This window comes from Bos grunniens, chromosome 5, assembly GCF_055505025.1.
Source record: "Bos grunniens cultivar Pamir isolate PY7600 chromosome 5, Bosgru_T2T1.0, whole genome shotgun sequence".
Lineage (NCBI taxonomy): Eukaryota > Metazoa > Chordata > Mammalia > Artiodactyla > Bovidae > Bos > Bos grunniens.
The window spans coordinates 51,332,091-51,358,083 of record NC_141169.1 but is presented as its reverse complement, the minus strand read 5'-3'; the positions used below and the strand labels follow the sequence as shown (position 1 = coordinate 51,358,083).

At 39.7% G+C, this 25,993-nt stretch overlaps 1 long non-coding RNA gene across 2 annotated transcripts in view; it reads left to right on the top strand.

Moving 5' to 3' along the window:
• Window positions 1–25,993, top strand: part of LOC147371933 (uncharacterized) — a 200,065-nt gene that overhangs the window by 49,208 nt on the left and 124,864 nt on the right. The gene's annotated exons all lie outside the window — the stretch shown is intronic.

Here is a 25,993-nt window from a genome sequence, read left to right as displayed (position 1 = left end):
GGAGGAGCCTGGAAGGCTGCAGTCCATGGGGTTGCTGAGGGTTGGACACGGCTGAGCGACTTCACTTTCACTTTTCACTTTCATGCATTGGAGAAGGAAATGGCAACCCACTCCAGTGTTCTTGCCTGGAGAGTTCCAGGGACGGGGGAGCCTGGTGGGCTGCCGTCTCTGGGGTCGCACAGAGTCGGACACGACTGAAGTGACTTAGCAGCAGCAGCAGCTACATGTTGAATGGGTTGTTTCAATTTGTTGCTCTCTTGCTTAAAGTTGCTGTGGACATTCATGTGCAAGTTTCTGTGTGGTCACATGTGTTTAATTTCTCTTGAGAAAATATTTAGGAGGGGAATTCCTGGGTCATAAGATAGGTATATATTTAACTTTACAAGAAACTGACAAACAATTTCCCAGAGTATTTGTGTCATTTTACACTCCCATCAGCACTGTCTTCTCCCCATTAACAGCTGTGGCATGTTGTATCCTTACTAACATTTGCTGTTATCAGTCTTTAACTGTAGCCACTTGGATGGGAGTATAGTATTTCACATACCAACTTCGTTGCAGTATAATTTATGTACAGTAAAATACACACATTTTCAAGTCTACAGTTCAGTAAAGACTGACAAGTATATACACCCATAAAACTACTACCACAATGAAAATATAAAGAGTACCCATTACCCCAAATATAAAACATTCCTATTACCACTTGTGTCCTTTTCGATTCAATCCTCACCCCTCATCCCACTTCAGGCAACTGCTGAACTGCTTTTAATCACTGTAGATTTGTCATTCTAACAGTTTCAAATGAAAGGACATAAAGTATATGGTCTTTTATGTCTTGCTTCTTTCACTTAGCATAATGTTTGTGAGATTTATATATGTTAGTTGTGAATAGTATTCTATTTTATAAATATACCGTGATTTACCTGTTGATGAATAATGGGTTGTTTCTAGTTTCTGGCTATTTTGAATAAAGCTGCAATGAATGTTTATATGTATATATATGTCTTTGTATGAACATATACTTCTATTTTTCTTGGATAAATACCTAGAAGTGGAATTGTTCTTTCACATAGTAAGTATATGTTTAACTTTCTAAGGAGTTGCCAAACTACTTTCCAAAATGATTACATTATTCAATGTTTCATTATTAATGGATTAGAGTTACAATTGCTTCATATGTTTGTCAACACTTGGGGTTATCAGTCTTTTTAATTTTGATCATTGTAATTGGCTAGTATCTTTCTTTAGTATTTTATCTCTAATATTTATTTCTTTGATGACTAAGTATGTTAACCACCCTTTGATTGACGTTTGAATGTGTTCATTTCTGAGGTGTCTGTCAAATCTTTCGCCCATTAAAAAAAATTGGATTGCTACTCTTGTTATTATTGAGTTGTAAGAACATTCATTCTGAATATAAGACCTTTGTAGATACATTACAAGTATTTACTTCTAGTCTGTGAACTGACTTCATTTTCTTTAAGTGTCTTTAGAGGAGCAGGAGTTTTTAAATTTGGAGAAGTCTATTTTTTTAAATTATTTTTTTATGGTTCACACTTTTTGTGTCCTTTGTAAGAAATATGCCTTTGTTAGGTTTGCAATAATCTTATGTTATGTTTTCTAATAGAAGTTTTTAAGTTTTAGCTTGTAACAGATGGGGTCTATTTTCTATCTCTAATTATTTTTATGTATTAAATGAGTGTGTTGAGATTCATTTTTTCCATATAAGTTTTGATTTGTTTCAATATCACTTATTGAAAATACCTTTATTTCCCCATTGAATTGCCTTTGTTGGAAACCAGTTGACCGTAAAATGTAGGTCATGCCTGGAGAATCCCAGGGCCGGGGGAGCCTGACAGGCTGCTGTCTATGGGGTCGCACAGAGTCAGACACGACTCAAGTGACTTAGCGGTAGCAAAGGCCCTCACTAGTTTTAATATTTTTATTGTAGATTACATAGGGTTTCCTTTGTAAATGATAATACCATCTAAGACTGAGATGATTTTATTCTTTCTTTTCAACTTCGTGCATTTTATTTTATTGCCTTATTACACTGGCTAAGACTTCCAATGAAATGTTAAGTAGAAGGTAGTGAGAGGGACAACTTAACTTTATTCTCAATCTTTGCTGCTGCTAAGTCGCTTCAGTCGCGTCCAACTCTGTGCGACCCCAGAGATGGCAGCCCACCAGGCTCCCCCGTCCCTGGGATTCTCCAGGCAAGAACACTGGAGTGGGTTGCCATTTCCTTCTCCAATGCATGAAAGTGAAAAGTGAAAGTGAAGTCACTGTCGTGTCCAACTCTTAGTGACCCCATGGACTGCAGCCCACCAGGCTCCTCCGTCCATGGGATTTTCCAGGCAAGAGTACTGGAGTGGGGTGCCATTGCCTTCTCCATCTCAATCTTTAGATACCTTCAATACTTCAATATTTCACAAATAAGTATATATAATGTTACCTGTAAGTTTTTCATAGATATCCTTTTACTGTGAGTTTTTATCATGAATGGGTGTTGAGTTTGATCAAGTGCTTTTCTTGTAGTTGTGTGTGTGTGTGCTCAGCTCAGTTGTGTCCAACTCTTTGAGACTCCATGGATTGTAACCCACCAGGCTCCTCTAACCATGGAATTCTTCCAGGCAAGAATACTGGAGTGGGTTGCTATTTCCTACTCCAGGGTATCTTCCCAAGCCAGAGATCAAGCCTGCATATCTTGTGTCTCCTACATTGGCAGGTGAATTCTTTACCACTACATCACTTGGGAAGTGGTAAGGAATCTGACTGCCCCCAGGGAAAAAAATCATCAGGACCAGATGTATTTACCATTGATTTTTATCTAACCTTAAAGAACGGACGATTTTTATGTCATTTAAACTTTAGCCTTAGAAAAAGATTAAAATCTCTCTAATTCATATTTTAAATCTAATGTAACTTTAATACTAAGCCATTAAATTATCTGGAATGTATACCCAGGAGTGGAAATGCTGGGTTGTATTTTAACTGTATGTTTAAGTATTAAGTATGTTAAGTATTTGAGGAACTGCCAAACTGTTTTCCAAAGGTGTCTACACACCACTTTAAATTTCCATCAATTTTTCCACATCCTCAGCAACACTTACTGTTGTCCTTTTATTATAGCCATTCTAGTCTGTATGAAATGGCATCTTACTGTGGTTTTGATTTGTATTTCCCGTTATTACTAATGATATTGATGATGTTTTCAGTACTTATTGGCCATTTGTATATCATCTTTTATATTAAGTTGTTCATGCACCATTTGTTGAAAAGACTGTTCTTCTCTCCATTGAAATTTCTTGGCATCCTTATCACAAATAAGTTGCCTTCAAATATGTGGGTTTCCTTCTGACTCTCAATTTTATTCTACTGATCTATATGCCTATACTTTTTCCAGAGCCAAATGATTTTGTTTATTTTAGCTTTGAAATCATGATATGCAAGTCCTCCAACTTGAATTTGCCAAACAAGATTGTTTTAGCTATTCTAGGTTCTGAATTTCCATATGAATTCCACCTGTGAAGAAGAACAGATGGGGTTTTGAGAGGAATTGCACTGAGTTTGTAGAACAACTTGGGTAGTATTGTTATCTGAACAAAATTCTTTGTCTGTGAACATGAATGTCTTTCTACTTTCTTAGGTCTTAATTTCTTTCAACATGTATAAATATTGCACTTATTTTGTTAAATTTATTCCTGACTATATTTTTTCTTTTTTAGATGCTATTGTAAAGGAAATAATTTTATTTATTTTATTTTGGGTTGTTTATTGCTAGCATATAAACACACAATTGATTTTTATATGCTGATATTGTAACCTGCAACTTTGATAAACTCATTGATTAGCTCCAGTAGTTTTTTGTGGATTTCTTAGGATTTTCTATATATGGAATATCACTTGCAAATAGAGATAATTTTACTTCTTCCTTTCCAATTTGGATTTTCTTATTATTAATCTTGCCTAATTGCCCTACTTATAACCTCCAGAGCAATGCTGAATAGAAGTGGCAAGACTAGCTATCTTTGTCTTGTTCCTGATCTTAGGAAATAAACTTTCCTTCTTTCACCATTAAGTACAGTATTAGCTGTGAGTTTTTGTTGATGCCCTTATCAGATTGAGAGAACTCTCTCTATTCTTAGTTTGTTGAGTGATTTTATAATGGAAGGGTGTTGGGTTTTATCAAATGCTTTTTTTAGACTACTGATATTATCATGTGATTTTTGTTGTATTAATAATAATGTTTAAATTGATTTTTGTATGTTGAACCAATCTTGTATTCCTGGGATAAATTTATCTTATTGTTTTAAGATGTAGGTTTTATTATTATTCAAAAGTGGTAAGGCCAAAACATCAGGAGACAGTTGCCACTGAAAAGATAGTTTATTACTCAGTTTCCAAGAAGAGGGACATGTTATGCCATGTAGGGTAGAAGGAGTACATGGAGGAAGCACCATCGTCAATCAGGAGATGGGGGGATGTAGAGGAAAATGTGGGCAAGTATCTTTATTGTGGTTTCCATGGGAAGAAAAGGGAAAAGCAGAGTAAGCAAGTTTAGGGCTGGCCAGTTTGAGTATTTTCACTGGGTGCTAGTTGTCTGGTACCTGGCTGTAGATGGCTGGGGTAGAGGAATAGTGGCACAGACTGGGAGAACCCTGTGAAAGCCTGATGAATGAGATGGTTGAGATATGGGTTCTGAATTTCTTGGTCTGCATGTGAAAACAGCAGAAGCAGATGAGTTGTTTAGTCTCAAGGATTTGGCCAGCTCTGGGAAGAACAGTCTCTTCAGAGTCAGCAAGACCTCAGATTTCCAGGCATCCCAATAAAAAGATATGGTTAGAATAGGCACAGTCTATAATTTTTTTGCTATGTTGCTGGATTCGATTTTCTGGATTTGTTAAGGATTTTTACATCAATATTCATAGGGGATACTGGTCTGTGGTTTTTGTCTCTTGTGAAGTCTTTGATTTCTGTATCAGGGTAATCCTGGCCTCATAAAATGAGTTAGGAAGTGTTTCCTCTTCTGTTTTTTTGGGAGGATTTATTAAGTACTGGTGTTAATTGGTCTTTAAAAGTTTGGTAGAATTCATCGTGAAGCTAGCTGGTCCTGGGCTTTTATTTCTGGTGGGTTTTCGATTATTAATTAATTCTGCTTATTTTCTTAAAGCTTGGTCAGTTTTGGTATTCTGTGTCTTTATAGGAATTTATGCTTTTCATCTTGGTTCTCTAATTTGTTGCATAAAATTTATACATTTTGTTGTATACAGTAGATACAAATTTTCATCAACACACCATTTCATAAAATGAAGTAAAAACCACACAAAAGTCTATGTTAAAGTACCTGGGGTATCTTCTCAAAATAAATCCTCCTGTTTGGAGGGATAGAAATAAAGATCTTAAGTTATCATAGTTGATTTTTTCTTCAAGGATCCTTTGGTTATCAGAAACCCACATAAAACTTGAACAAGTGAAAAGACTAGTTACTGTAAGAATGACAAAACATTAAAATGGAAATTTCAAATGCTAGAGGATATAAAGGTTTAAGATGTTGAACATTAAGAAGCAAGAATTTGTAAGAAGTATTTCTTAGAGTTGTGTTGCGTGCTTTCTCCCTTCTGTCCTTCCGAGGGTAAAGGCTTGTGGTATCTGTTTCTCCCTTCAAACCTTGGAAAGGTGGTTGTAATAGGATTGAGAGCAGATAGAGGACTCAGCATTGGTGTCTGACCTGATGTGCCAGAGCAGATTGAGAGGAGGTTGCTTTAGGGTTAGCCTGCACTCCTCAAATTTTCCCAGGCAAAGATGTACAGGTGCCTCCTGAGGATCATAGGTGAACCGTATACATCAGAAAGGTAATGGGACATTGGACTAGGTTCTTTCAGTAGCCCAATCAGAATGGGGGATGGGATTGCAGCAGGCAGAGGCTAAAGGTGGACTGAAGGATACTTTGGGGCTGTAAAAGAAATAATGATGTCATTTTGTTGAAAGATATATTCATCTGAGTTAGAGGAACTTCCAGAAGAGATGCCTAGCAATGGATTCCTTAAAGAACCCATACAAGCAATGCAGACATATATTGGGCTTCCAGAGAGGGCAAAACCTGCTTTTGACCTTCTATTCCTTCACCTCTTCATCCTCTGACTGATCACTTCCCCAGTCCTTTAGGAACCATAAAGTAGCCAGTGGACAGAAGAAATAGTGAGAACTGATGAAAAGGCTACTATTATACCTTTCCCTGGGTAGAAGTTCCTACCTGGAGGGAAGGAAATGTCAAGATCTGTGAAGGGTCTGAGAGTTTACCTTGCTTGCAGGTTGCTGCTGCTGCTAAGTCACTTTAGTTGTGTCTGACTCTGTGTGACCCCACAGACAGCAGCCCACCAGGCTCCCCCATCCCTGGGATTCTCCAGGCAAGAACACTGGAGTGGGTTGCCATTTCCTTTTCCAATGCAGGAAAGTGAAAAGTGAAAGTGAAGTCTCTCAGTCGTGTCCGACTCTTCGCGACCCCATGGACTGCAGCCTTCCAGGCTCCTCCATCCATGGGATTTTCCAGGCAAGAATACTGGAGTGGGGTACCATCGCCTTCTCCAGCTTGCAAGTTAGCCTTCTGTAATTTCAAGGTTGCTGGTAGAAGACAAAAGACTCCTGGGCCAGAAACAAAGAACAGTTTCTTACTCACAACAATAATATTTTTAAGTTGGTTCCCTGAGCCTCAATTCCCACAGGGTGATGCAAAGAGGGCCAGATTGCACCTGCATACGCAGGGGATTCTGCTATAGGAGAGGAACTCTAAACTTAGGGAACCTGAATGGTTTTCTGTTTTGTTTTGAAGTGTAGTTGATTTACAATATTGTGTTAGTTTCAGGTGTACAGCAGTGATTTGGTTATACACACACATGTATATGTATTCTGGGCTCCAAAATCACTGCAGATGGTGACTGCAGCCATGAAATTAAAAGACGCTTACTCCTTGGAAGGAAAGTTATGACCAAGCTAGATAGCATATTCAAAAGCAGAGACATTACTTTGCCAACAAAATTTCGTCTAGTCAAGGCTATGGTTTTTCCTGTGGTCATGTATGGATGTGAGAGTTGGACTGTGAAGAAGGCTGAATGCCGAAGAATTGATGCTTTTGAACTGTGGTGTTGGAGAAGACTCTTGAGAGTCCCTTGGACTGCAAAGAGATCCAACCAGTCCATTCTGAAGGAGATCAGCCCTGGGATTTCTTTGGAAGGAATGATGCTAAAGCTGAAACTCCAGTACTTTGGCCACCTCATGCAAAGAGTTGACTCATTGGAAAAGACTCTGATGCTGGGAGGGATTGGGGGCAAGAGGAGAAGGGGACGACAGAGGATGAGATGGCTGGATGGCATCCCAGACTCAATGGACGTGAGTCTCAGTGAACTCCGGGAGTTGGTGATGGACCGGGAGGCCTGGCGTGCTGCGATTCATGGGGTCGCAAAGAGTCAGACACAACTGAGTGACTGATCTGATCTGAGCATATATATATGCTAACTGAAGTGAGTTAGCATATATATATATATATATATATGCTAACTCACTTCAGTCATGTCCAGCTCTTGGGGACCCTATAGACTATAGCTTGCCAGGTTTCTCTGTCCATGGGATTCTCCAGGCAAGAATACTGAAGTGGGTTGCCATTTCCTCCTCCAGGGGATCTTTCTGACCCAGGGATCAAACCCTCGTCGCTTACGTCTCCTGCAGGCAGGCTCTTTACCACTAGTGCCACCAAGGCCTATATTCTTTTAAAGATTCTATTCCATTATGGTTTATTGCAAGTATTGAATGTAGTTCTCTGTGCTATGCAATAAATCCTTATAGTTTATTTTATATATGGTGGTATGCATCTGTTAATCACATATTCCCAATTTATCCCTTCCCTTGCTTCTCCTTTGGTAGCCGTAAATTTGTTTTCTATGTCTGACAAATATTTTTTAATGAGTAGTAAACATGCCTGTTCTTTTCTCCAGAAGGAAACATTATCTTTATTAATGTTGAACGGCAAACAGTCTACTCTTTCCTTCCAAGGAAGACCCTATCTCTGTCTAAGGCTGTTCACTATACAAAGAGCCTGGAAAAATGGAGCAGAACAAGGGCAAGTCAGGGCCTCTAGCAGATATGCAGTAACATGGGAGGCCCACAGAGAGATGTCCCCCATAGGAAGTAGCTGCACCTTAAGGGAAATTTGAGGCTTTGTCCCTAGCATGAAACTGAACCTTATAAATAACAAAATTGAAGCCTATGCTTCGCTGTTTAGATTGATCATAGTGTGTTACATTGTATGAGCAGAAAAGAAGTTTCGAACAAGGTGTAGGGGAAAAAACCCTCCCATCCCAAATAAAATGTCAGGGGGAGGTTGGAGGAAAAAAATTCAAATAGTTTTGATTAATATGCCCATTTCATAAGAACTTGATGAACAACCCCAAATCACCCGTGGCCTACTAATGTGGATGTAAAGTAAAGGCAACCCTTCTGCAAAGTGGAAAGCAGGATGATGGTAGCAGAATGAGACAAATTCTGACTCTCTCTTTGACTCTGTTTTCTTTCTCTGTTTGGTCTCTCATCTCTGGTTTCTCTGTTTGTCTGTTTATTTTACTTCTTGTGGATCACCTTCCTGTGCTTTCTCAGATCTCCTGTAATCTCAGTGTGTGAGCAACTCCACCTGCCATTCTCCCAACTCTGGCTTTGCATCTGCACAAGTTTTATTCCTGAATCCCAGTACCGTTTGCCCATAGTTATTTTATCTTTTGGTTTGAATTCTCCGGAGAAGAAATCAAATGGTTATTGTTCAGCCAGTGGATTAACTTTCTTTAGCCAAGTGGTCCAATAATCTAGAAGTGGGGCTAGGATTGGTATCTGGTGGGGCTACAGGTAGGAATAAGGCCACAGCACCTACAAACATGGGTGTGTTCTGAGAAAACGTAGTTCAGGGAGGGTCATGTGCCTCCAAATACATTCTGGGTCCTGATTTGAATGTGATCTGAATTCAGAAGAATTTCCAGGTATAATACGTAAAATTTTAAATAAAAAGTCTGGCTTATTTGTTGGTAATGTCTATAAAATTTCAAGCAAATTATAATTGAATTCTGTAAATATGGGTCCTAAGAGCTTGGTAATTAGAGCTGAGTCAGGGCAAACCCATTCTGTTCATAGACATCCCAAGGTACATGTTCAACTGATGGGAGTTACGTTTATCCTGCTGACAAAGAGCAAATGCCTAAAGCAAGTGAGATGGACATTTAGTCACTATCCCTAAAATGCACACCAAGGACATTTTTCAAGGTAGTTTTCTTATTATGGATAAATCTAATGTGATTACAATGTTAGTATTATTTCTATAATAATTTGAATGGCTCTTTAAAAGACAACAAGGAAGAAAAGACGGCATCTTTTTATTCCTGGATGGGAACTGAAAATTTGGGGTATTAATAAATCCCATTAGTAGCAAAACAATTTTTACTAGCACTTGTGACTGTTTGTGTAAGGAAGACTGTGATTTTTTTTTTAACAGTAGCACAAAGAAGTGATTCTTTTGAACAAAACTAGGAGAACAGACTGTGAGTGAAATAGGAAAATGAGACAGCATGTCAGTTTAGCTAATTCTTTCTAAAACTCTTTTTTCTTCTGATTGCTATTCCCACCTAGTTTATTTTATGGTATAACGAATCAACCTTTCCAATTGATGTGAAAAGAAGAGAACTTTATTAGCTGTTATTAAATTTATAGAGGTTGACTTACATCCCCCTCTTTACCTTTTTTCCCCCCAGAGAAGCAGCTTCTTCTCATAAGGGACTATGATGAAATCATCATGTTTATGATTATTGTATAAAGACACAAACATTTCTTGAAGTGTAAGAAATCTATTTTCTGGTTATTGCTTTGAGGGAAATGCTGATCGGTTCAACATTCTTTTTCATGTCTCCCTTAAAGAGATTACAAGAAGGTTTTTCAGGGGACTGACAATCAATTATGCAGGCATTTTCTAAAACAGTGATATATGTATTTAGTAACATATTTTCTGCTGAAGGAAAATTCTTTTGTTATTTTGTTTTCTCTCTCCTTGAAAAGATGGCACCTTCCCTGGTCTCATTTTAAGGATCACCTAAAACCAAGCTGCTTCAGGACATCTTCCCTTTTCATGTGGATTTTTTGGCTATTACGTTTGCCCAGAAAGAGATTTTTTTTTTTTTCTTTGTCCTAGGGCTCTAGGGCTGACTTTGAAAAGAAAGCTAATCACATAAGTAAAAATAGTCATTGGCTAAATCCAATATATAGTTGGTTTTCCCACTGCTTAGCTGGACTTTAAGACCACAGATCGAGGGCAAAGATGCTTCAAGGATTTTGCTTGGTTTCAGTGTGTTTGTGTGTGTGTGTGTGTGTGTAACTGAGAAGCAGATTGTCAGAAAAATTTCAGAATGAAGAACAAAACTTCAAATTTATAATTTTGTTAGTAAACAAAGAAAATAAGGGGTGGATCTATATTGTTAAAATATGCTGAATTATGCATGCATACATGCTAAGTCGCTTCTGTCCTGTTTGACTCTTTGCGACCCTATGAACTGTAGCCCACCAGGCTCCTCTGTCCATGGAGATTTTCCAGGCAAGGATACTGGAGTGAGTTGCTGTGCCCTCCTCCAGGGGATCTTACTGACCCAGGGATCAAATCTGCATCTCTTATGTCTCCTGCATTGGCACGCGAGCTTTTTTACCACTGACATCACCTGGAAAAGTCAGTCCAATAATACAAAATGGTATAACCACTTGGAAAAGTTAGCGGTTTCTTAAAAAGTTAAACATACACTATCATATAATCCAATGAGTCTACTCCCAGGTGTCTACCTTAGGGAAATGAAAACCTATGTCTACACATATACTGGTGTGTGGATATTCCTAGCAATACTATTCATAATAGCCCTGAACTGATAACAATTGAATGTCCATCAACTGGTAAATGGATCAAAAAAATGTAGGTGTATGTATTTAATGAAATACTATTCAGTCATAAATGAAATAAACTACTGATACATGTGACCGCATGCATAATCTCAAAAAACAGCATTCTAAAACAAATGCACCAGATACAAAAGACTACTTATGATATATCCTAGCCAGCTTAGGATACTATAACAAAATACCAGAGACTGGGTGGTTTATAATCCACATACATTTCTTTCTCTCTCTTCTGGAAGCTGAGCAGTTCAAGATCAGAGTTCCAGAAGGGTCAGGCTCTGAGTTGCTGACTGCTGACTTCCCATCTCCTCACCTGGTGGAAGGGGTCACGGAGTTCTCTGGCACCTCTTTTACAAGGGCACTAATCTCATTCATAAAGGTGAAGCCTCCTGATAACTCAAGCAGTCATTTAATTTACTTGTTTGCTTGTCTGTCTGTTTTGTTTGGCTTCTTCACCATCACTGAAGTCAGTGTTCCCGTGTACACTGAGGCTAGCAACGTTTTTCAGGGCACATGGAAAGGAAGTTTGGGAAATATCCCTTAACCGATGTAAGGAATTCAGTTCAGTTCAGTTTAGTCACTCAGTCATGTCCAACTCTGTGTGACCGCATGGACTGCAGCATGCCAGGCATCCCTGTCCATTACCAGCCCCTGGAGCTTGCTCAAACTCATGTCCATCGAGTCGGTGATGCCATCCAACTGTTTCATCCACTGTCATCCCCTTCTCCTCCTGCCCTCAATCTTTCCCAGCATCAGGTTTTTTTCCAATGAGTCAGCTCTTCTCATCAGGTGGCCAAAGTATTGGAGTTTCAGCTTCAGCATCAGTCCTTCCAATGAATATTCAGGACTGATTTCCTTTAGAATTGACTGGTTTGATCTCCTTGCTGTCCAAGGGATTCTCACAAGTCTTCTCCAATACCACGGAAGATATAAAGAAGAGGTGGCAAGAATACACAGAAGAACTATACAAAAAAGATCTTAATAACCCAGATAACCACAGTGGTGTGATCACTCACCTAGAGCCAGACATCCTGGAGTGCGAAGTCAAGTGGGCCTTAGGAAGCATCACTGTGACCAAAGAGCTTATTTATTCATTCACTCATATTTTCTTACCACTAAATTATTCATTCTTATTTGAAATATTTGTGTCTAAAATCTGAACTAGTCAATATAGTTTCTCTTTATACTTTGGGGTATGCTACCCTTTTGCTTTCTGATGTTTTTGGAATCATATTCTACCCTATCTCTACTTCTAGATAGATCTCAATTTCATTTTGGAAGTTAAAAAACTCATAACCCTCTAAAACTGAGATATTCATTTTGGCCTTATCACCCTCACTGGAAGAAAGATAACAGCCACATCTTAAATTCTAGATTTATTTATAGGTGAGGTAAATTATGGGTACAGAATTAAAATCCAGATCTGTGTGACTCAAATCTGTGCTCTTTCCAACCATCTCAACATATAATCAGTCAGTCAGTTCAGTCCCTCAGTCATGTCTGACCCTTTGTGACTCCATGGACCACAGCATGCCAGGCCTCTCTATCCATTGCCAACTCCCGGAGTTTACTCCAACTCATATCCATTGAGTTGTGATGCCATCCAGTCATCTCATCCTCTGTCATCCCCTTCTCCTCTCACCATCAATCTTTGCCAGCATCAGGGTCTTTTCAAATGAGTCAGTTCTTTGCATCAGGTGGCCAAAGTATTGGAGTTTCAGCTTTGGCATTAGTCCTTCCAATGAATATTCAGGACTGATTTCCTTTAGGATTTTCCTTTAGGATTGACTTGTTGGATCTCCTTGAGGTCCAAGGGACTCTCAAGAGTCTTCTCCAGAATGACAGTTTGAAAGCTTCAATTCTTTGGAGCTCAGCTGTCTTTATAATCCAGCGCTCACATCCATACATGACTACTGGAAAAACCATAGCTTTGACTAGACGGACCTTTGTTGGCCAAGTAATGTCTCTGCTTTTGAATATGCTGTCTGGGTTGGTCATAACTTTTTTCCCAAGGAGCAAGCATCTTTTAATTTCATGGCTGCAATCACCAGTGATTTTGGACCCCAAGAAAATAAAGTCTGTCACTATTTCCACTGTTTGTCTATTTGCTAGGAAGTAATGGGACCAGATGCCATGATCTTAGTTTTCTGAATGTTGAGTATTAAGCCAACTTTTTCACCTCTTTCACTTTCATCAAGAGGCTCTTTAGTTCTTCTTCACTTTCTGCCATAATGGTGGTTTCATCTGCATATCTGAGGTGATTGATATTTCTCCTGGAAATCTTGATTCCAGCTTGTGCTTCATCCAGCCCAGCATTTCTCATGATGTACTCTGCATAGAAGTTAAATAAGCAGGGTGACAATGTATGGCCATGATGTACTCCTTTTCCTATTTGGAACCAGTCTGTTGTTCCATGTCCAGTTCTAACTGTTGCTTCCTGACCTGCATACAGATTTCTCAAGAGGCAGGTCAGGTGGTCTGGTATTTCCATCTCTTTCAGAATTTCCCAGAGTTTGTTGTGGTCCACACAATCAAAGGATTTGGCATCGTCAATAAAGCAGAAGTAGATATTTTCTGGAACTTTCTTGCTTTTTTGATGATCCAGTGGATCCTGGCGATTTGATCTTTGGTTCCTCTGCATTTTCTAAATCCAGCTTGAACATCTGGAAGTTCACAGTTCATGTACTGTTGAAGCTTGACTTGGAGAATTTTGAGCATTACCTTACCAGTGTGTGAGATAAGTGCAATTGTGTGGTAGTTTGAACTTCTTTGGCGCTTTCTTTGGGATTGGAATGAAAACTGACCTTTTCCAGTCCTGTGGCCACTGCTGAGTTTTCTAAATTTCCTGGCATATTAAGTGCAGCACTTTCACAGCATCATCTTTTAGGATTTGAAATAGCTCAAATGGAATTTCATCACCTTCACTAGCTTTGTTCATAGTGATGCTTCCTAAGGCCCACTTGACTTCGCATTCCAGAATGTCTGGTTCTAGGTTGGTGATCACACCATTGTGATTATCTGAGTCATGAAGATCTTTTTTGTATAGTTCTTCTGTGTATTCTTGCCACTTCTTCTTAATATCTGCTGCTTCTGTTAGGTCCATACCATTTCTGTCCTTTATTGAGCCCATCTTTGCATGAAATGTTCCCTTGGTATCTTTAATTTTCTTGAAAGGTCTCTAGTCTTTCCCATTCTATTGTTTTCCTTTATTTCTTTGCACTGATCACTGAGGAAGGCTTTCTTATCTTTCCTTGCTATTCTTTGGAACTCTGCATTCAAATGGGTTTATCTTTTTCTCCTTTGCCTTTTGCTTCTCTTCTATTCACAGCTATTTGTAAAGCCTCCTCAGACAACTGTTTTGCATTTCTTTTTCTTGGGGATGGTCTTGATCCCTGCCTCCTATACAATGTCACAAACCTCCATCTGTAGTTCTTCTGGCACTTTGTTTATCAGATGTAATCCCTTGAATCTATTTGTCACTTCCACTATATAATCATAAGGGATTTGATTTAGGTCATACCTGAATGGTCTAGTTGTTTTCCCTACTTTCTTCAATTTAAGTCTGAATTTGGTAATAAGGAGTTCATGATCTGAGCCACAGCCTGCTCCTGGTCTTGTTTTTGCTGAGTGTATAGAGTTCTCCATCTTTGGCTGCAAAGAATATATTTAATCTGATTTCGGTATTGACCATCTGGTTTTGTCCATGTGTAGAGTCTTCTCTTGTGTTGGTGGAAGAGGGTGTTTGCTATGACCAGTGCGTTCTCTGTAAAATGGGCTCTGTAAAGTGGCAAAACACTATTAGCCTTTGCTCTGCTTCATTCTGTACTCCAATGCCAAATTTGCCTGTTACTCCAGGTATTTCTTTACTCTCTACTTTTGCATTCCAGTCCCCTATATGAAAAGAACATCTTTTTTGGGTGTTAATTTTAGAAGTTTTTGTAGGTCTTCATAGAACCATTCAACTTCAGCTTCTTCAGCATTTCTGGTTGGGGTATAGACTTGGATTACTGTGATATTGAATGGTTTGCCTTGGAAACGAACAGATATCATTTTGTCATTTTTGAGATTGAATCCAAGTACTGCATTTCAGACTCTTTTGTTGACTATTATGGCCACTCCATTTCTTCTAAGGGATTCTTGGCCACAGTAGTAGATATAGTCACTATTGAGAAGTAAAAACAAATTGATATCTCAGGAAAGTTTTAAGCTACATGGAGAGAAATGGAAATGGTTTTTTTCCCACTAATGAGAAAATTTATTTCATCGTTTTATTATAGTCACCAAAAGTCCTATTTTGCTGATTATTATACAAAACCCATAAACAAACCACACCTCAGTGACGAGTAAGGCTATGATTTTGGAGTCAGGACATGTTCTCAACAAAAGAGAAGTCTGAATGGGGGAAGCATACACTAGCATCTCAAAGCACCTGGAGTAGACTTAAGTGAAAAAGAAATACAACCAGAAATTTGTGGAGGTAAGTTTTCTGAAATGATTAATCATAGTAGCTAATATGTATCAAGCACCTATATGTGGCAGACATTGTGTTAGGTCAGGTATATGGAGGGCCTTGTTTAGTCTTCAGCTGAACCTTGTGCATTAAGACCACTATTCACCAGGAGCCCATTTTACAGATGGGAAAACTGGAACTTACAGTAGAATCTCATTTGATGACATACATGGTACATAGTGTGGGACTAAGGATTGACACCAGAATCTGCTGTATCAATCAAAAATTTACTATAGGAATTTACTGACAACAGAGTCAACTAGTATATTATTTACTCTTCAAATTAGATTATTTTTTTCCACAGTGAGAATTGTTACCAACACTATAGCTTCAGCACATGTGCTTAAGATGAAAGAAAAATGTTGAGGTTTAAAGAACACTTCTCTATCCACTTTTTTCCCCCAACTGAAATTGGAGGACTGGTATATCGTGAGCATAAATGGAAGCTGGCAAACATGATCTGAGTAAAAAGATAGGTCTGACATATGCTATTCAGTTACTGAAGGAGAAGAGACTCCAGATGCTGCATTCAGAAACTTTGAAAGAAAGCAGAAAACCTCTATCATTTCCATATAAAAGACACAGGGTAGGAATTCAGTATCTTTTTATTCTTTGGAGAAAAAGGGTGTAGCTTTTTGCTTGCTGATAAAAATTTGCTCACGGCAAGAGGGGCCCATGCACCACTTTCAGCTGAGAATAACTTCTGTGACTGCTGTTTTGTGCTTGGGTTCCTCCCGTGTCATGCTATATATCTAGAAGATGATGTCATTGACCTCCAGAGCAAAAGCAACTAAGGGCACTGGTAGAGTTGCATGGGGGTGGCCGGGTGATTTGTGTCTTCTAAATTTGCATTACTGAGGTGTAGGCCAAGACCTCACCTTGTTATTCATTTTTCTGGATGCATAAGGCCAGGTTTTGGAGCCATTATGGCTTCTAAGCCATTAAGAACCATAAGGCAAAAACTGGGGCAAGGAACCACGTAACACAGGGCTTAGGGTGTGTTTAAGTGTTTAACTTCATGGGTTTGTATCCCAGCTCTCACTCTTCTAGGATGTTATGTTAAAAGTGGTTTTATTTATTATTTTTAAAAATTATTTATTTATTATTATTTTAAATTATTATTGTTATTTTTTATTTTAACTTTTGTTTTTTTAATTTATTTTTGGCCATGCCTGACGGCTTGTGGCATCTTAGTTCCTTGGCCAGGGATTGAACCCAGGCCCTCAGCACTGAAAGCGCCAATTCCTAACCACTGGAACCCCAGGGAGTTCCCTGGGAGGGGTTTTAAAATGAAGGTTGGATGTGTTCTATCGTTTTTTCTTGGTATCTCTGGGGGGTTGGTTCCAGAACCCCCTTGGATATCAAAATCCATGGATGCTCAAGTCTCTTACATAAAATGACATTCGTATTTGCATATACCCTGTACATATCCTCCCATGTACTTCAAATCATGTCTAGATTACTTACAAGGCCTAACTCAATGTAAATGCAATGTAAATTGTTGTAATACAATGTAATACTATAGTTACTGGTGGGGAAAATTCAAGTTTTGATTTTTGGAACTTTCTAGAATTTTTTATTCCCAAATATTTCCCATCTGCAGTTGGTTGAATCCTTGGGTACAGAACCTATGAATATGGAGTGGTGACTGTATATATAAAGCAATTAAAATAGTACACAATTCAGCTTAACATACACATACACATACACACACAGAAAGACATTGCAGATGAGTCCAATTCAATGTTTTTGGTGTTCTTTCAGTTCAGTTCAGTTCAGTTCAGTCGCTCAGTCGTGTCTGACTCTTTGCGACCCCATGAATCGCAGCACGCCAGGCCTCCCTGTCCATCACCAACTCCCGGAGTTCACTGAGACTCATGTCCATTGAGTCAGTGATGCCATCCAGCCATCTCATCCTCTGTCGTCCCCTTCTCCCCCTGCCCCCAATCCCTCCCAGCATCAGAGTCTTTTCCAATGAGTCAACTCTTCGCATGAGGTGGCCAAAGTACTGGAGTTTCAGCTTTAGCATCATTCCTTCCAAAGAAATCCCAGGTGTTCTTTAGATTTTCATAAAAGGAGTACATCTTTTTAACTGTGTAAAGTGCTTAATTTGTCTCAGTCTCCAACTTTCAGGCCAGCTGCAGCTCCCTATTCTGGTTTCTCCAGGGCTGCCTCATTCTGTGTGAGTTAAAAATACCACAAAGCACATGGTATTTCTCCACCTGAGAGTTTTGGTTTTTGACCATATGCCTAGATGTGGGTTTTTTTTTTTAACTTGGTTTGGTACTTTTTGTTTTCTGGACACATTTGTTTATTAGAGATAGCATTTATTGAGTACTTACTAGCATATAGTGTTAAGTACTCTAAATACACTAATAATAATGTGGATAGTGTTTGTCCACTTTACTTATGGGGAAACCAAAGCCCAGACTGATTAAAAACTTATGAAGCATCACAGAGCTAGAAAGCCACAAACTGTTTTACCAGTCAGCTCTGTTTTTTCATTTGTGAAAGATGAAAGTGCCAACCTAAGTTGACCATCTTGTAAATAAAATCTATGATTCACATGGAGTAAAGTCAATAAATATACATGTGGGTAAGTGTAGCCCATGACCACTACTGGAGACACATTCAAAGACTATTTGTGTTTGGTCAGAGTCCAAGAGTGAGATTAGAAGCAGTTCCCTCTTATGAAAAAACTGGACCTCAGACTGAGTGACCAGATTAACACATTAGGGGCAAAACAAAAGCAAGTCTTAGTGCTGACCCCTGTCCTCCCTAGACTTAACAGGGAGGAAAGGGGAAATGAAGCAGTGGGAGTAAAGGGTTATAGTTTCTTACCCTCAGATACCAGTAGCAGCAACCTGATGTTGTCTTGGTTTCTGAAGAGCATCCAAGGAGACTGGAAAAACCTTAGTCCTCATTCTGTTAGGAAAAGCAGCTCTTCTTCCAGTAGATCTTAGCAACTGCAGGCCCTGAATATGCACCCTCAGGCCACTGAAAAGACTCTTATGGGATAGCTAGTGTGATCCTGATTTAACATCAAGAGCAGTCAGGCCTATAGAATCTGGGATGCCCAGACAAAAATAATGCATCCATCTTTTAAAGAATAGGGCTGAAAGCCAATCTCAATCTTTCATTTCAAAATCTAATTGGTACTTAAACTCAAACTGTTGTGTTATTACCAGACAGCTTTGCAAGTAGGGCTTAAAAATTTAAGCTAATTTAGAGAACAGTCTGATGACAAACGTGACAAGCATTATTACAAAATGGCTTTTGTTCAGTGGAGCTTAAATGCAAAAGAATTTTCCCAGGAACCAGGATTCCCTACTAACACTAACCCCCTTTAAATAATACATCAACCACTTCATCTTTATATATGAAGTATAGCTTGTATATACTTTTATGTATATTTGATTGGAACCAATGGAGCCAGATACTGGCTAACGTACTAGGCAATGGAAGTATATAGTAAGCACCTTGAAAATGTTTTAGCAAGTACGAATTTCAAAGCATAGGCTCAAGTATAAGAAATATAACTTTATTTTCCTTTAACTCTGCTTCTATATGTAGAAATGCAATCTCAGTCAATTTGTATTCCTACCTTCCTCCTGGGCTCCCCAGGTGGTGCAGTGTTAAAGAATCTGCCTGCCAATGTAGGAGCTGCAGGAGACATGAGTTCAATCCCTGGGTCAGGAAGATCCTCTGGAGTAGGAAATGGCAACCTGCTTCACTATTCTTGCCTGGAAAATTACATGGACAGAGGAGCTTGGTGAGATAACAGTCCATGGAGTTGCAAAGAGTCAGACACAACTGAATGACTGAACACACACACATGCACACACACACACCTTCCTCCTAGGAGTGTACCTATCAAGTTTCAGGGGGCTTATGTAGTAAAGCCCAAGGTCTTGGAAGGAGAGAAAGAAGAATTGAGTTCTCAGTATCATGTAGATATCAGTGAAACATCCATTGTTCCATCAGTCCTTAGACTGATCTGTACTGGCCATGCCTTCCATTGATGTGAGTAGGGCCTGTGGCAACTCAACCAGTGTGCGGTCAGACAAGCTCAAGATATCTGTGTTAATAGCTGCAGGGACTTCCCTGGTGGTCCAATGAGTAAGACTGTGTGCTCCCAGTGCAGGGGGCCCGGGGTTGGACTCCTGGTCAGCGAAATAGATCCCACATGCTGCAACTAAAGATTCTGCAGGCCACAATGACGTTCCCCAGTGCCACAACTGAGACTTGGTGCACCCCAATAAATAAAAATAAATATATTTTTTAAAAGATAATTGTAGTTGGAAAGAAGCTTCATTGCTGATATCTCCAAGACTTTTGAGATGTGATTAAAGACAAATTTCAAAGTTAAAATCTTTAAAAATTTTAAGCGTATCAAAAACTAGAGAACAATGAAGCAACAGCTAGAACTGGACATGGAACAACAGATAGGTTCAAAATTGGAAAGGAGTATGTCAAGGCTGTATATTGTCACCTTGCTTATTTAACTTACGTGCAGAGTACATCATGTGAAATGTTTGACTAGATGAAGCTCAAGCTGGAATCAAGATTGCTGGAAGAAATATCAGTAACTTCAGATATGGAGATGACACCACCCTAATGGAACTAAAGAGCTTCTTGATGAAAGTGGAAGAGGAGAGTGAAAAAACTTGCTTAAAACTCAACATTCAGAAAATTCAAATCATGGCATCCAGTCCCATCACTTCCTGGCAAATAGATTAGGGAAAACATGAAAACAGTGACAGACTTTATTTTCTTGGGCTCCAAAATCACTGCAGATGGTGACTGCAGCCATAAAATTAAAAGATGCTTGCTCTTTAGAAGAAAATCTATGACCAACCTAGACAACATATTTAAAAGCAGAGACATCATTTTGCCAACAAAGGTCTGTCTAGTCAAAGCTATGGTTTTTCCAGTAGTCATGTATGGATGTGAGTTGGACCATAAAGAAAGCTGAGTGCTGAAGAATCAGTGTTTTCAAACTGTGATGTTGGAGAAGACTCTTCAGAGTCCCTTGGACTGCAAAGAGATCAAACCAGTCAATCTTAAAGGAAATCAGTCCTGAATATTCATTGGAAGGACTGATGCTGAAGCTGAAGTACTTTGGCCACCTGATGTGAAGAGCCAACTCATTGGAAAAGACCCTGATTGATGCTGGGAAAGATTGAGGGCAGGAGGAAAAGGGGATGACAGAGGACGAGATGGTTGGATGGCATCACCAATTTGATGGACATGAGTTTGAGCAAGCTCCAGGAGATGGTGAAGGACGAGGAAGCCTGGCATGCTGCAGTCTATGGGGCCGCAAATAGTCAGACACAACTGAGCAACTGAACAGAAGAGAACAATGAACCCCAGGTATGCATCACCCAGTTGCAACAATCACCAGTGTTTGTTTCACCCATATTCCTACTACACTAAATGATTCTGAAGCAGACCCCAGGCAATATACAATGGCACTGAGTTTTGATGAATTGATGAGACTCTGACTTCCTCCTAATGTGAGGCCATGAACCATTGCCTAGGTTGTCCAGCCTAAGAGAGGGGCCTGGTTGCATGTTGGTCACCATCTAAAAGCCCCTCTTTTCATGGACCCTTCAGAACCAAAGCTTCTCTCTCCTTTGGTACTATAACTGAGGTATTCATAACCCTCTGAGACACAATGATTTTTCTGAAATTCTCTGTGATTCATGTCTATTCAGATAGGCACCACCACAGCTCCAACCTGAGAAGTGGGATGTTGGGCTCCTCTCAGATACCCATCTTGGTCTCTGCTCTGCCTTCTCTCCTAACACTCCTTCTTCCTTCCTTCATTTTTAAAAGAATGGGTGAGTGGGAATATGGGGCTGCTGTGGTGTTGGAGAAGACTCTTGAGAGTCCCTTGGACTGCAAGGAGATCCAACCAGTCCATTCTGAAGGAGATCAGCCCTGGGATTTCTTTGGAGGGAATGATGCTGAAGCTGAAACTCCAGTACTTTGGCCACCTCACGTGAAGAGTTGACTCATTGGAAAAGACTCTGATGCTGGGAGGGATTGGGGGCAGGAGGAGAAGGGGACGACAGAGGATGAGATGGCTGGATGGCATCACTGACTCGATGGACGTGAGTTGGTGATGGACAGGGAGGCCTGGGGTCACAAAGAGTCGGACATGACTGAGCGACTGAACTGAACTGATGGGTGCTGATGGACAGACGACTTGCTCCTTTCCATGAAAAGTGAAAGTGAAAGTGTTAGTCATTCAGTCTTGTCGGACTTTTTGCAGAGCTGCAGCCTGCCAGTCTCCTCTGTTCGTGGAATTCTCCAGGCAAGAATACTAGAGTGGGTAACTAATCCTGTCTCCAGGGGATCTTCCCAACCCAGGGATCGAACCTGGGTTGCCTGCATTGCAGGCTGGTTTTTCTCTCTGAGCCACCAGGGAAGCCACGGAGCCTACTGCAAACATCTTGTCATTCCTAGAGTCCTCCGAAGTCACAGTCAGGAAGAGTCTCTTCAGCCATGTCTTCTTTTGGAGCTACCTTATCTCTCACCAGTGGCAAGGAGCTTAGAGCCTAGCATCTCTGTGGATGAGATGGGAGAAAGGAAAGAAAAAATCAATATTTCAAAAATATCATCCTGTTAGATATTGACTGAAAATTCTGTTTCAGAAAATGAGGGAAGCCAGCACAGCATTCTTCACAGCCTTGCAAGATGTGAGAGGCAGTATAGGAATGTGGGTTCCTATAGACATAGACTGTCATTTCTTTTACATTCACAAAGATATTTGGCATCTCTTCTCAGTTTCTTCATCTGTGTAATGAGGATGATGACACCTACTTAAATGTTATTATTAGGAGGTGAAATAATATCTTAATCTTAGTGCTAGTTACATGTTAAACACCCAATAACATTAAGTATTATTATCGTTATTACAGATGTTATGAGAATGGGAATGAATTGTCACTGAGGTCATATAGGAAAGTAGGAAGATAGACTCAATTTGAGTCTTGAAGAGTGTTCGTCCTTTGTAAGCAGGTAGGGGGGTGTGTGGCAGGGAGAGTATGCCAGGTAAAGAAAGTATGTTGAGCAGGACCAGTGACCAAACCCTTCTTTATTGTCATACAAAGTTATTAGTCACCAAAAATAATGTTAACCAAAGACAAAATGTGTTTCCTTTTTTCATATAATTAGAATCCCCCTTATTATAAGCAAAATACATTTATAGAAAATATTTAGAAAACACAGACAGATGAAATGAGGAAAAATTAAACTACTTACAATACCATCTCTAAGATATAAAATTTTAGTTGTGGTAAAACATGCATAGTATAAAATTTACCATCTTGACCATCTTTCAGTGTGCACTTAAGTACATTCACATTGTTGTGAAATGAGTCTCCTTTTCACCTTTCTAACTGAAATTCTGTACCCAATAAGCAATAACTCCTCGTTTTCCCCCTCCCAGCCCCTGACAACCACCATGCTACTCTCTGTGTCTGTGAATTTGACTACTCTAGGCACCTCATATCGGAGAAGGCGATGGCACCCCACTCCAGTACTCTTGCCTGGAGAATCCTAGGGACAGAGGAGCCTAGTGGGCTGCCGTCTATGGGGTCGCACAGAGTCGGACACAACTGAAGCAACTTAGCAACAGCAGCAGCAGCGGGCATCTCATATAAGTTGAACCATATAGTACATATCTTTTTGTGACTAGGTTATTTCACTTAAAATTGATATTCTAATGTATTTTTGTTACCTGTTTTTGTAAGGAAATATTTGGATCCACCCCTCTTTATTTACTGATTTCCCTCTGGTAGATAGTCAGGGGCTTATGATAAATCATAAATGACACTACAATGATTCTTCTTATAGTGCATCTTTAGGTACATTCATTGTTAGTTCTTTAGAATGCATTTCTAGAAGTCCATTTGCTGGGTCATAGGGCATGCACACATTAGGCTTTTGATGCATACTGCCACCCATCCTCTAGACATAGAGCAAATTCTACTCCCATCAGTGATGTGGGTGCTGGTGTCCTTATCCTTTTCACTATTCTTTTTATTTGTTTTCTTTAACAATTTTAATTGGAATAATTTTTCATCCCTTATCAGCCACTGCTTAAAGCCCAGTGAAGTCAACTTCACAATGAATGTACCAAGCACCTCACTCACTCTAACAGAGAGCGTAGGAGTCAAACTGAGAACTTTGTGCAGCGCAGTTAACCTCATCCTGTTTAGTCACGAAACCTCAGACTCCTGGTTTGGGATTCTCTCAGTCTTTTAAGGTACAGAGAATCATGCTGTTTACTGACTTACAGATACAGCTGGCATTGGCTGGATTTACTTTTGTCGTTGTTCTTTAAATTTAATTCCTAACTATATCTGTTTTGGGGAAAATGAGGTAAATAATTCAAAGTGCCACAGTAAGAGAAAATAATGTCCAACTCAAAAGAGATAATCATGCCTATAAAAAAGAACCAGTCTACAAATAATTTCCCTGAAATTCATTCTGGGGAGGTGCTTTAATCACTTCATTAAGAAAACCAGAGTTTGGGCACACTGATAACCTGTGATTTTCTTGATTATATGTCAAGTACTAATTTAGCGCCTTCTTGGAGGTTGTGTTCAGTGTGTTGTTTCCTAAGGAATCTTTTAAAAGAGATTTTTAGCAAAGTAATAAAAAATTAATAAGGTTGGAGATCAACAAAAATATTGCTCTGGAAATCAAATTTACAGGAACATATTATTGACTGAGCTTAACAAAGTTAAAGATATTGGAAGGATTCTAAATCAGGAGGAAATACCAACTACTAATAATACCTAAATTATGCTTAATTGCTCTATAATGCAAACACTAGGACACACGAGCACACACGCAGTAACACACACACACATACACACACACAGAGGAAGAAAGAGCAGGAAAACATGGAATTGTATTGGTTTGAAAGCCATTTCCTTTGCAATCCATATCTTGAGTTTCCACAAGGGTGGTCATGGATTTTGTTTCGGGGTTTGATAGTTCTGGATAGTGATTCAGTCTTCAGTCATAACTGGTGATTTTTCCCCTCTTTGGCTTGTCCCTGTCAGTTAAGGCCTTATTATGAAATTCCACTTGACTTTTTCTCCTGTCTTCCTCTTTTTGCTATTTGTCATGTGAAGACAGATTCCCTGTGTCAGCAGCCCCTGACTTATGATTAAAGCTGAATATAGGCAAACCCTGGCTTGACTGGGAGGCATGGCATCGAGAGGATGGGTACTCAGGGCCCGGAGAAGGAACTGGTATGACAACCCTGAGCATATATTCCCAACAAGGGCGGTGAAACTTGGAGCCACTACATACCCTACTATTTTTATATGTAAAGCAAGAGATATAGAATATCTGTGATAGTAGGATTTCCTGAGAGTGATGATAGAAAAGCTTGGGGGTGGAGACAATAAAGAAGGAAGGCTGAGAAATATTACAGGACTAGCAATAGTTGTTCACAGTGCTCAACTGCCTAGGAATGACTAAATTGAAGCACCTATGTTCTTTAAAGGGGAAATATTGACCTTTATAGAACATTTCCATTGACAGTGCTTTGGGGTGCAGGGTATAGACAGGGGTTCTCTCTATTTCATTTCTACTCCCACCTTTCTAGGTTTCCCAAGGGAGAGAACAGCACAGGATAATGTCTAACTCAGAAAGGATAGAGTAAAAAGTTAATAAACAGACAACTCAGTTAAATAGAGTGGGGAGACCAGATGGGGGAATAGCTGGGAGCATCATGCCCTGTGATGACAGCAGAGCTCGAAAGTTAGGAGAAAGACTTCTCTTCTTTCCTGGCAAGGACGCAGTCAGTGAAAAGCCATGAGCTCTGTGTTTACTCTAGCCCGTCCAATTTCTTTTTCCACTCTCCAAAAGCTTTCTCCTTTCCTTACTGGGGGGTAATGTGATATGGCTCACCATGGTTGCAAATCTCAAATTGCAATTCTCTGCTGATCTCGAATAAAGCCACCTTTGCTGGAGAAATATCTGGCAGTCTGTGTCTTTCTGCTCAACAATAGCCTGCCTGTATTTGTGAAAATTTGAATTGCTTTCAAAATGATGGCTAAAAGGATTGTGAAGGGAGAGCATAGTCATTGACCTTGCATTATATGTCAGGCATTGAAGGCTAGTTGATACTGTTCTTGAGAGGAGCTCTGGAAGATTTTTTTTTTTTTTTGCAAAAACAGCTGCAGTTATTCTTACAGCTGTGCCCTCTGCCACTTTACAGCATCTCCAGCCAAGAGGCAACCCTATTTCTCCAGCCCTTGTAAGCTGAGGCCTCAAGAGGCCTTGACATGCTTTTGCTGCCTTTAGGGACCCCTGCCTCCTCTGGGAGAACAAGTCTGAGTTAACCTGATGGAGGATGGGAGACTATGTGGAGCAGAAATGGGCAATCTCAGCCCCTGGAGCACTTGACTGACCCAGCACCTGACCTCAGACACATGAGTAAATCCACCCAAGACTGAAACTGCCCAGCTGAGCCCAGCAAGT